The sequence below is a fragment of the Chrysochloris asiatica genome, unplaced genomic scaffold, assembly GCF_000296735.1.
Source record: "Chrysochloris asiatica unplaced genomic scaffold, ChrAsi1.0 scaffold00024, whole genome shotgun sequence".
In the NCBI taxonomy this organism is placed as follows: Eukaryota; Metazoa; Chordata; class Mammalia; order Afrosoricida; family Chrysochloridae; genus Chrysochloris; species Chrysochloris asiatica.
The window spans coordinates 16,002,509-16,015,611 of NW_006408542.1; the positions used below are offsets into that span (position 1 = coordinate 16,002,509).

At 38.3% G+C, this 13,103-nt stretch overlaps 1 protein-coding gene across 1 annotated transcript in view; it reads left to right on the top strand.

Annotated features, from left to right (window-relative positions):
* The window catches only part of CAMKMT (calmodulin-lysine N-methyltransferase), a 604,620-nt gene that overhangs the window by 81,307 nt on the left and 510,210 nt on the right, over nucleotides 1-13,103 (top strand). The gene's annotated exons all lie outside the window — the stretch shown is intronic.

Consider the following 13,103-nt stretch of genomic DNA (forward strand, 5'->3'; position numbering starts at 1 on the left):
TATACTTCAACCTATGAGTCAAAGGAGGAGTCATTAGGTGAAAGTATGAAATATTCCAAACAGAGTTATAAAAATAAAGTATATTAAAAAATAGAAACGATCATTTTAGAAAAATACTTCTCGAGTGAATATAATTTACAGTTCTCTGTAATGTATATACACATACTCCTGGGCATCAATTGGTTCATGATTTATTTAATATTCAGGCTAGGAGTTCATTCCTTCATTTACCCATAGTACACTTGAGTGATTACTTATATGCCAGTGTCTTAGAGTAGACACTGGAAATATACAGGTGAAAAAGACAGTGCCCTACCCAAAACTCCACTTAGTTTTTAAACTTTCTGAAAACTAATAAAAGTCCAAGGAAATGTACATTTTATATTAATAGACATAATAAATGTTTTTGATGATTTGACCTTGAGCATATTTCATTTCTTTAGATTAATTTTCTTATCTATAAAGTGAATGCTTTGAGATTATATATTCTGCATATTCCCTTAATGTGATTTTGTAAGATCCTTAAGAGTTTCAGTGTCTGATTTTGAAGATATGCTAAAAATTTTTTTAAAGAACAGATGAATTTTTAATTCTATTTAGTAAATGACTTTTTGTTTTATGTGCTGAGTTGTTGTTAAGTGCTACAGAGTTGGTTCAGACTCACAGCGACCCTGTATAGTGTTTCCAAGGAGCAGCTGGTGGGTTTGAACCTCTGACTTTGTAGTTCATAGTCCAGTGCTGATTCTACACCTCCATACCAGTTTTGAGGGCATTGGTCTTTTTAAAAATTCCATCACTTAAAATAGACTTAATTTTTGTTTTCATTAGCACCCTAATTTATTCTTCAAGTTTGGCTTTGACTGTGATTTGTCTAGAGCAACAGAGAAATTAGAGTCAGGAATAGGAAGAGGAATTTGAATGTGTGGTTAATTGCCTCTATGAACAAGTGCCACTTTTGCCATGAGACCATAGGAACGGGATGGTGCCTGGCTACCGTAACTGAACATTTGGATCAAAGGTTCAGTGGAAGAATCCTGATAAAAAAGGGAGAAATGCAGAGCAGAATTTCCAATTCTCATGACATCTACATTTTCTGAAGTCATGCAGGCTAAAACTATTGCTCTGAGATCATCTTTAAAAACCATAAATAAAAAATACCCCCTGAAGTCTTTGTAAAACCAAACAACAGTTTGGCGTAACTAGTAAAGAATGTTTGCCTTGTGCATTTTGAACTTTTAAGATCTATTTGAAAAACACCTCTTGACACAAATGAACCTGGAACACATTATGCTGAGTAAAATAAGGCAATCACAAAAAGACAACTATTGTATGAGAGCACCATGAGAAAAAGTAAAAAAAAAAAAAATAGGTGGGAGAGGAAGGGAGGCTGAAGTAGTAACTAGAGGGTAGTCATACATGCAGTTCTTCAAAAATCTCATGGAAAAATGGAATTGATTCAGAAAGATCCTGGAATTCTTCATGAACTTTTTGAAGCCCCTTAGTATTGATTTGGGTGAAGGGTAAGGCAATGTATAATAAAAGTGAGGTCAGCGAGAAATGATGAAGACAAAGGAAAGAACACCTAGAAGAGTCCAAGAATGAAAGGCAACAGAGGTAAATAAGATTCTATATGCAATCCTGCAATAGTAGTAATCTGTAAGTGGATACCTAGACATGCAACCTGCAAACAAAACAAAACAAGAAAAAGACACTAACTGTCCCTCCTACAGCATTCCCTACCAAGCTGGGTTCAATTAATTCACCGCAACGACCTCACAGAACTCAGACACCATACTCCGTTATGGGGTTTAATATAGGAACGTTAACAGGTTACAATGTAGTTTTAGAACATGCTCAGGGCACCGCTCTTCCAGACAGAACAGTCTCAGCCAAGCCCACAGGCAGGCCTCTCTCTGCCTGAGTAATGTTACAAAGCTCTTTTAGGGTTGCTGACAAATGCCCACTGGACACACCACTCCACTGTAAGCTCAGTTTGAAGGCACTTGGTTCTAGCTCTGTGTGTTATAGCAAACCTACTTCCTCCAATTAAGTGTCTTCCTGTTGTTGCTTTGTGCCGTGGAGTCGATTCTGACTCATAGCAACCCTGAACAGGGTTTCCAAGGCTATAAATCTTTACGGGAGCAGAAAGCCTCATCTTTCTCCCACCGAACAGCTGATAGTTCCAAACTGCTGACCCTGAGGTTCGCCTGATTCGTAACCACTATGCTACCAGAGCTCCTTAATTGTCTAAAGGCACCCAATTCTGCAAGCAAACCTCCTGTCCAGTGTCACTCAGCTGCACTTACTCTGTGGGCTGGGAAGCCCAGCGCTGTCTGATGCTTCTGCCTCATGGCTATGCTGCTAGTGTTCCTCCACCACTCCTCCAGTGTCAGAGCTTTCTGTCCCTGGGTCAAGGAAGTTCAATGGACACTTTACTCCTGGCTCTTGTAATTTGTTGGTAGTCAGAACCCTCCTTCTGCTTTTAAGATGACTAATTTTATACTCAGTAGGAGGGCAAAACTGACCAATCACAATTAGCCTCGGTAACAATCATTCACAACTGAATCATAGTCCATCAATATCTTCCCCCATATATATATATATATTTTATCCAAATGCATCAGGAAAACGTTGTTTGTTGGGAGTTTACAAAGACTATGATTCAGAGACATTATATAATTCACTACACCACAGATCTCCTGGCTTTTCTAACCATTGTCCATTTCATACATGATGGATGAACTTTCTCCAGATCATTTAACTGTAAGTACATCTATGAGAGCATGTAAGCCAGACACTTCATGTCATGTCACATCTTCCTCCACTTTAGATATTCCATTTCTAAATTGTCTTTCCCTAGCAACCCTGTATTCTAAGGAGACAAGCACGTTCCTGGATCTGAAGAGTATTTCATTCTGGTTGGAACTTGGAGCATCTGCAACCACAAGCAATGCTCAGTCCAGAACAAGCCAGGAAAATTGCAGAAAATTACATTTTTCTCTCCATTTGTTGGGTTCTAGCCAATTCAGCCCTAACCATTCAGAAAGGTCTGTCTCTCTATATATGTATATCTCAATCTGTGTCCATACACTCAAGAGACCACACATCTCTGTGAACTTCAAACCAGCCAGTCCTTCCTCTTCTCTCCTTCTACCTGTCTCCTCATTGCTGCATACTCCCCTACTTCCACTTATCAAGTGGACCCAGCAGGTCACTAGTGTGTGTACCAGGCTGTCTGTTTGCCAGCTTCTTTAACTTTCAGTCCTAGAAGGGTTAACTCTTATGGTCACAAACTTTTTTTGCCTCAGTGCATCGAACAGCAAACTGCTTGCTCAAAATTCAAAATGACACTCATTTTTCTTTCTGTAGGTCTTTCCTTTAAACATAAATTTCCTGAATTCTTAGCAGTTCTGAGTAGCCTCAGGCTTTTACCTAAGCCCCCATAGTCTTTACAAAGCATGGTGGCTTAGAATAAAGCCTGTTCCTTCTAGGCAATTCCTAACTATGCTTTTAGTATATCCAATCAAGTATAGGCTGAAAGTGAACTTACAAGCTATCTATAACATGATAACCATTATTAATTTCCATCATGAAAGATTCTATCTTACAATGCCAAGTAGGAGAAACATTTGATATCCATAGTATAGTTAGATAAACACATAACACTTGAACTTAATTAAAATCCCCCAATTAAATTTTCTCCTTAAAATATCCCAATTAAATGGAGACTGTCTCTCCATTTATATGCATATGGCCTTGGGCCTCTGGCAGGGTAGATCCAATAAGTCCTGGCCCTCTGTCAGCCATTTTGTCTATCTGGCCTGGCTTTTCTCCCTTCAGTTGCGTCATAACATCTTACATTCCTTTCAAATAATCACCAAAGTAGCCTTCTACAAGTAAAAAGTTTTACTTCGCAGACTCCTCCCTCTCTTGTTACAAAATCCCATGGATCCATGCATCTGGGACCATTGCAAAGAACCCGGCTTCTGACACCAAACTACAATTAAAAAAGATGACACCAGTCATCCCTCCCCTAGCACTCCCTACTCGCCTGGGTTCCATAATCCATTGCAATGGCCACACCGAACTCATACACCATACTCATGGCTAGGGGTTTATTAGGGAAGTTAAGAGGCTACAATACAGGATCAGAAAATACTCATGGAATAGTTCTTCCAGATAGGTCAGCCTCTTCTCAGCCATACCTACAGGCAGGCCTCTTTCTGCCCAGCCTCTGTCACAAAGCTCTTTCATTGCTGCCCAGAGGACACATCACTCCACTATAAACTTTAGACTGAAGACACTTGGTTCTAGTTCTGTGGATCAGCAAACCTAGTTCTTCCAGTTAAGTGCCTGGAGACACCCCATTCTGCAAGCAAGCCTCCTGCCTCAAGTCACAGCTATACTCGCTCTGTGGGCGAGGAAGCCCACCACTCTGTCTCATGGTTCTGCTGCTACTGTTCCTCTCTCACACCTCCCAGTGTTCTGTCCCTGGGTTGAGGAGGACTCATGTTGCACCCCTGGTTCGTCTTTGACGATAGCGTGCTCCCCCTTCTGCTTCTGAAATGACTCATCTTCTACCCAACAGGAGGAGGAAATCGACCCATCACAAATAGCCCTGGTAACAGTCACTCACAACTGAATCATATAATTCATCAGCATCTTCTCCCACCTTTTTTTAATCCAGACTCAGCAGGAAAAAGTTGTTTGGTGAGAGTTTAAAAAGTCTATGGCTATTGGTTGGTTGGTTGTTTATGTGCCATGGAGTAGGTTCAGACTCATAGCGACCCTGTACAGGGTTTCCGAGGCTGTAAATCTTTACGGGAGCAGAACGCCTCATCTTTCTCCTGCGAAACAGTTGGTAGTTTCGAACTGCTGACCTTAAGGTTCACAGCCCGATTTATAATCACTATGCTACTAGAAGAGACATTAAATAACTCACTGTACCTCAAAATCTAGACAGGTGTGTGAAGAAGAATAGGAAAATACCCATAAATATGAGAAGGCTTTAAAAAGCTTGTGGCCAAACTAAAGGATAATAGAATTTTCCATGAACTTTTGGAAGAACCCTCATAGATGTAAGTTTAACAGAGGATATTTCTACATACATATATCTTTTGTTGCAAATATATCTATGAACATTGTAGAGCATTCATGGGGCAGAGTTATAAAAATGTCTATTTATTACCAAACACCTTGAGGGGATGAGTCTCAGGGTACAACAAGGTCAGTTGGTATAGCATAGTCCACAAAAACAATGCTCTACACTCTGCATTGTGACTGGTGTATTAAACGCTTGTGAATGGCCATCTAAGGTCCAACTATGAGTCTGTCTCTTTCTGGATCAAACAGGAGTGAAGAAAATCATAGACATACGGAAACAATTAGTCCAGTGGACTAATGGACTGTGTGAAGCTCAGTTTCCATTGGTTAAATGAGCTGGACTGCGAAGTTGGTTTGAACCACAAGGTCGGTAGTTCAAACTAACCAGTCGCTCCTGGGAAACTGTATATAGGGTTGCTATAATCGACAGAACTTAACAACAACAAGACCTAGATTTACTGGCCAGAGACTGGTGGAACCCCCAAGACTTAGTCACCCTTCAGGTTTGGAACTGAGCTCACCCCCATGGCTAATTTTTCAGGTAAATAGACAGGTCTATAAGGGGAACAACACTAAGGAGGTACACATTCCTTAGAATAATCAATCATCTGAGATCAAAAGGACAGTATTTGCCCAAGAACAAAGTTCAGAAGGCAAGAAGGGGGAGGAAAGTAGGAGGAATGGAAACAGGAAACATAGGGAGGAAGTGCAGTAAGTGATACTATATTGTAGTCAACTCAATGGCATGAAACAAAATCTGAATTTTTAATGAGACGGTGCTTTGTTCTGTAAACTTTTACCGGATTCATAATAAAAAGATTAAAAAAAAAAAGCATCTTTCTATATGGGATCAAATTTACAACAGCAACTCCTACAATTACATAGGAAATTTAGGGGATAATGAGTTGATGTCAGTGTAAGCAGAACAATTCAGAAAAGGAGAGTAATCGTGATTGCACAGCTCTAAGAATGTAATCGGTGTCACTGAATTATATATATAGAAATTGTTGAAATGATGTATGTTCTTCTGTGTATATTCCCAACAATAGCAGCAACAAAAGAAAACAAATTATAAATATATATAAGAAACTCTGGAATTTGGATACACTGCAAAACAAGATGTACATACATAAACATTTTTTTTTCAAGTTGCCAATTTCAAGAGAAAGTGTACATTTACATTGAATCTTCCATTACTCTTTCGCTAGGATTCTGAGAATAAAGGCTGTTATTTGAAAGAAGATAGCATATAAGAGTAACCTCAGGGAGACAGCTGATTTGAATGTACGTTACGTTCCAACCAATTAAATGAATCAGCTCAGGATAATCCACAGTCTGTCCATTTATTGTAGTATCTCCAGCAGCACACTATAGTTTTGTTCATAGAGTGGGGAATCAAATGCTTGTTGAATTAATGAATAAATAAGTAAAATAATAGGTAGCTTAACTTTTGCCACACATTGTTTTTGGACTATCAGAGTGTTGATTTAAATTACAAATAACATGTCTAGAAATATGGAGATGCTGAAGAAGATAACACTTATACACACACACTCACATACACACACGCAAAGAGGTTTTGAACATTCATGGAAAAGTGGAATTAAAAAATAATGGAATGTCATCACAAACCTTTTGAAGCCCCCTTGGTGTGTGTGTTTGTGTATTGCTGTTTTCTCTATTCCGTTTGGCAGTATTCCTAATTTTCAGCTCCTCTGATATGATTTTAGATGTGCTTGTTTTCTTTGTTACTTCTCTCTAATTATCACATTTATAAATTATGAACTATTTTAAACACACAGGAAAGTAGAGAATATGATAGACATCCTTGATTTAACAAATGTTAAAATTTCTGCCATGTTTGCTTAAGCAGTTTTTAAGACACAAAGTATTTCAAAACAATTCAAATCACCTTTCTAACTCTTTTGATCTCATTTGTCCCCCTTCCTTTTTACCTCGGAGTCCTGGTGTGGCGTTGTGGGTTAATGCATCAGATTGCAAAGTCGTTTGAACTGCAAGGTTGGCGGTTCAAGCTTACCAGCTGCTCCTTGGAAACCCTATACAGGGTCACTATGGGTCAGAACTGACTTAATGACATTTCACAATAACAACAACTCTTTACCTCTCTTCTTCCCCCATTATTACAGAAATTGGTGTGTAACCTTCCAGACCATATTTATGCTTCATGTCTCTCTCCATTTCACTTTTGTATAGTTTCCTCATCTTTGTTGATGTTGTTGTTAGGTACCATCAAGTTGATACCAACTCACAGCAACCCTGTGCACAACAGAAAGAAACACTGCCTGGTCCTGGACCAACCTCACAAATATTGCCATGCTTGAGTCTATATGCCAATTCCTCTTTTTCTCTGACCTTCCACCTTACTAAACATGATATCCTTCTCCATTGACTGGTCCCTCCTGATAGTATGTCTGAAGTATGAGAGGCGAAGTCTGGCCATCTTGGCTTCCAAGGAACATTCTGGCTGTACTTCCAACACAGATCTGTTTGTTCTTTTGGCAGCCCATGGCACTTTCTATATTTTCCTCCAAGTTTCCCCATATAGTGTATATTAATTGGAACTTTTTTCGTTATCCTAATATTTTAGGAATATTGGGAGCTCCCACTTTGTTGATGTAGTTTGGGTGGTTTGGCCAAATACTGGTATCTAAAGGGAAACTTGATATTTATTACTTGTTGCTATGATTCGGAACCAACTCGATGGCACTTAACAACAAACAACAACAACACTTAATGTGGGGCGTGCGATGGCTCTGTAGGATAAACACTGGACTGTGAACCACAAGGGTGGTGGTTAAAGCCCACCAGCCACTCCTCTGGACAAAGACAAGGATTTCTGCTTCTGAAAAGATTTATAGCCTCCCAAACCCTAGTTGTTGTGGTTAAGTGCTGTCAAGTTGGTTCCACCTCACAGCAACCCTACATACTTAGGGTTTCCAAAGAGCAGCTGGTGGATTTGAACCATCGACCATACAGTGCCACACCCCATCAGGGTCGCTATTAGTTGGAACCATTTCAACAGCACTTAACAGCAACACTTAATATAAAAAAAGACCCATGTCATGTAGCTTTTAAATCTCATTTCTTAAACATGTGAGCTATTTGATTCTAATATACTGTAATTATTATATACGGAAGTTCTAAACCAATGTTACCTTAATTTGAATCTAGCCACCACTACATCTTAGTTGTTTTTCCTGCAGCCTTGTTTTTCACCAATGCTTTCAATGCCGCTTGGACTTCTTTTTTGTGTAACATTGGTTCTTGTTCGTCTGCTACCTCCTGAAATGATTGGACAGCGACCATTTCTTTTTGGTACAGTGTATTTCTTCCATCTTCTTTTGATGCTTTTTGCATCAGTCAATATTTTGTCCATGGAATCCTTCAATATTTCAAGTTGAAGCTTGACTTTTTTCTCCAGTTCTTTCAGCTTGAGAAATGCTGAACCCTTTTGGTTTTCTAATTACAGGTCTTTGCACATTTCATTATAATACTTGCTTGACTTTGTTATCTCAAGCTGCCCATTGAATTTTTTCTTTAATTCTTTTACTTCCTCACTTTTCCCATTAGCTGTAGCATCTCTACACTTGAGAGCAAGTTTCAGTCTCTTCTGACATCTTTTTTGGTCTTTTCTTTCTTTCCTGTCTTCTGAAAGAGCTTTTGCTTCCTTTCTGTATAATGTTCTTGGTGATATCACACAGCTCTTCTGGTCTTTGGTCATTATTGTTAATGCATCAAATATGTTCTTAAGATGGTCTCTAAATTCAGGTGGGATATGTTCAAGGTCATATTTTGGCTCTGGTGGACTTGTTTTAATTTTCTTCAGCTTCAGCCTGAACTTGCATAAGAGATAGTCAGCTCCTTGTCCTTTTTTGGCTAATGGTATTGAGCTTTACCACTGCCTTTTATCACAGATGCAGTCGACCTCAAGGTCAGTTTGAACCACAAAGTCTGTGGTTCAAACTCACCAGCTGCTCCTCAGAAGCCCTATACAGGGTTGCTATGAGTCGGAATCGACTTGACCGCTCACGACAACAACACAGTCATTTTGATTCCTAGGTATTCCCATATCTGGGGAGGTCCATATGTATAAGTCACCTTTTATGTTGCAATGAAGTCATGATGGGTCTTGAAACATTCTATCAGGCTCTCCAGCATTTTTCTATCACCAAGACCACATTTCCCAAGGTCTCATCCTTCCTCTCTTTTCCAATTTTCACATTCGAATCACCAGATATTATCAATACATTTTGACTGCATGTTTGATCAATTTCAGATTCAAGAAGTTGGTAGAATTCTTCACATTCCATCACCACTGACTTTAGCGGTTGGTGTGATAGTGGTATTAAATAAATTTGAATAATAGTGGTATTAACTGGTCTTCCTTGTAGGTGTATGGATATCATCCCATCACAGACACCATTGTACATCAAGACAGAGTTTGATATGTTCTTTTTGATGATGGATGCTATCAGGGCTCGCTATTATTCCATGAGGTTGTGAGAATTAAATAAGATCATGTATCTAAAGTGCTCTGCCCAAGATCTCATTAAATTTTGACTATTTAAAAATATATATTTGATTAAATTAATGATCAAACTCAAATGCTTTGGGGTTTTTTTTTTTTTTTTTTCCTAGTATTCCTTCTATCAGATGACTAAGGAGTCCTGGCGGTGGAATTGTTAAATGCTTGGCTGCTAACTGAACAGTTGTTGTTTTGAATCCACTAGTCGCAATGTGTCGGAATCGACTCAAAGGCTCTCAAATAGCAGCCGCTGCTCTGTGGGAGAAAGTTGTGACAGTCTGCTTCCATAAAGATTTGCTGTTGTTATTGTCAAGTGCCATTGAGTCAGTTCCAACCCATAGCAACCCTGTATAGAGTTTCTGAGGAGCGCCTGGTGAGATTAAACCACCGACCTTGTGGTTCAAACCGACCTTGCAGTCCAGTGCTTACATTACTACACCAGGAGCCTTGGAAACTGCAGTGCAGTTTACCTGTCCCATGTGTGGTGCTCTGTGGTGCTGCGGGTTAAACCACAAAATTGATGGTTCAAACCCATCAGCGGCTCCTAGGAAACTCAACACATGGTTAATATGAGTCGGAACTGACTTGACGGCACTTAACAACAACAGTAATAACAATGTGACAAATTACCCCAAACAATAGCAACTAAAACCAACAAACTTGTTACCTATATACGCCTGTTTCCTGGGAGTTAGGAGTCTGGGAGTAGATGGTTCAGTGCTGGTGGTTCTGCCCGAGAGTCGAGCTGTCATTCGGGGCTGCAACCAGGCTGCAAAATCCCTTTCCAAGCTGACCCGCATGGTTGTTTGCATCCCTCAGTCCACCACTGGACAAAGACTTTAGCTTATTTTCCACATGGGCCTCTCCACAGAGCTATTCACAACATATAGCAGCCTGTTTCCCCCAGAGGCAGAGAGCTGAGAGTGAAAGCAGGCACCTATCTTTAAGTCTCTGAAAAACAAACAACTAAAAAGAATTGTCTAGCATTTAGATTAAGCTAGCCAGAGGAAATGAATCTGAGTGAAAAATCCTGGCTATCACTTTTACTTTTCGATATGTGTCTGATCATCAAATCATTCGGTCGGTATAAGGCCTTGTATCCACTACTGAGTTACTAGAAAGTTTCATCATGCAGGGAAGGAGGTCATTGGTAAGAGTACTTGATTTAACGAAAATGATTTGTTTACGAATCTTGCCTCTTTGTAGGGTTCAAGGTAAAGTTACTTTTCATTGAATGATAAGTCACTACTGAGAATAATTGTCTCTGTTTGCTTTGCAAGATAGCTAGATTAGATATTTCATTTGTGTGTATGTGTGTGTGTGACAGCTTCTAATCAGTCCTGCCAATCCTGTGTTATTAAATTATTTCCACTGTCTCTAGACTATGGTGATAGTGTTACAAATTAAGAGAATCATATGGATAAATGAATGGTTACACTTTCTAACTTTCAAATCTTTGTCCTTTTACCTTTAAACTGGTCACTTTGATTTAATTATGAATTCCTAATATAAACAGAGGGCAAATTGTGTGTGTGTGTATGCATATATATATATATGTGTGTGTGTGTATATATATATACATATATATGTGTATATATATATATGCATGCATGAAATCTTTAATGAAATCACAGTTTAGAGAAGGAATTATACGTTTAAAGTCTTCAATTTTGTGAAAACAATGATTCCACATTTCTTCAAGTGGTTGCCACAGAATAGAAATTGAAATCCCTGGTGGGAAGTGTGCTCGAAATCATAGTATTCCTTTTCAAAGTATTTTGCATCCCCTTGTACGTATATTCAGTACTTCATTTCTAACCCCTACACACTGAATCATGCTGTGATTTATAATACTGTGTTATGTTTTAAATTCAAATATTGTTTTTAAAGGGAAATTGCTACTAATGTTGGCTAAGCTGCACATAATAGTTTAGTAAATGGTTGTAGGTTTGATTCTTCTCATGTCAATCTAAATGTGAACTAATATTATTAAAAAGCCTTTCAAGATATTGAATAATTGTCTCAGTTAACTAAATGCTTTACCAACTAATATAACTTATGAAGTATAGTTGAGTTTAGTGCATTTATTATTTAAAGAAAAAGTAATAGGTACATCTCTTTGTAATTAAATATTAATGAATACGTTTGAGTGCCCCAGTATTTGGAGAAAGTGAGACAATTTAGTATCTTAATAGAACAATTCTATTATGAAGTATTGAAACTTTTGAGAATGTGTAAAACTTAGTTTGCTTTCTTTCTCATTTAATTTTGTAAGATTGTACTTTATTAAAGTATAATGTACATGAATATAATGCATCCATTTTGAGTCCACATTTTGATGAATTTCAAAAATTTTAGACACTCATATAACACTATCACAAGCCAGATATGGAAAGTTTCCATCACCCCCAGAGACGTAATTTCCTTTATACCCATTCCCAGTCAATCCACACTTCTCCACCACTGTGAGGGATGCATCTACTTTTTGGTCACTATTCATTAGATTCATTTTTTTCATTAACATCTACTCTCACAGTTATGTATTCCACCCCCATCCCCACCCCCAGCTTCTTTCACTTAGCATAATAGTTTGGAGATTTCCCCATGTTGTTTTGCATCTCTGTTGTTCATTTCCTTTTTACTGTTGAATAGTATTACTTTCTATGAATATACCCATAGTTTGGTTATCTACATATGTTGGTGGACATGTTAATTGTTTCCAGCTTTTGGTTATTTTGAATAAAACTTTTCTGAACCTTTATGTACAAGTTTTTTGTGTGGATAGATTTTCATTTCTCTTAGGTAAATATCTTGGAATGAAATTTCTAGGTTGTATATGTTTAACTTTGTAAGATATTACCAAGCTGTTTCCCAAAGTGGTTGTTCCATTTTACTTTGCTACTAGCAATGTCTGAGAGTTCCAGTTGTTTCCCATTCTCATCAACATTTGGTATTGCCAATCTTTACAATCTTTATAGTCATTCTACTGAGTCCCCTTCAGCTGATTATCTTATTGTAGTTTTTTGTAAATCCTTATGATTCTGGTTTGAGCATCATCTTATGTGCTTATATTGGCCATTTCTGTATCTTCGTATGTGAAGTTTATGTCGGTTTTTGTTTTTTTTTTCTGACTCTGACTGAGTTGTCTTTTTAATAATGGATTTTAAGAGTTTTATTATATATTTTGACTGTTAAATCATCTGTCCAATATATATTGGCCTTTTCATTTTCTTAATGGTGTCTTTCAAAGAACAGTTACACTTGCTTTCTGTGTCCTACCCTAGAAATTTTTTTCCTGTCTTATAGGCATGACCTTAAGGTCAGCGGTTCGAAAGTACCAGCCGCTCTGCGGAGGAAAGATGAGGCTTTCTACTCCCATAAAGATTTACACCCTCGGAAACCCTGTACAGGGTCGCTATGGGTCGGAACCGACTCGACAGCACTTAACAACAAC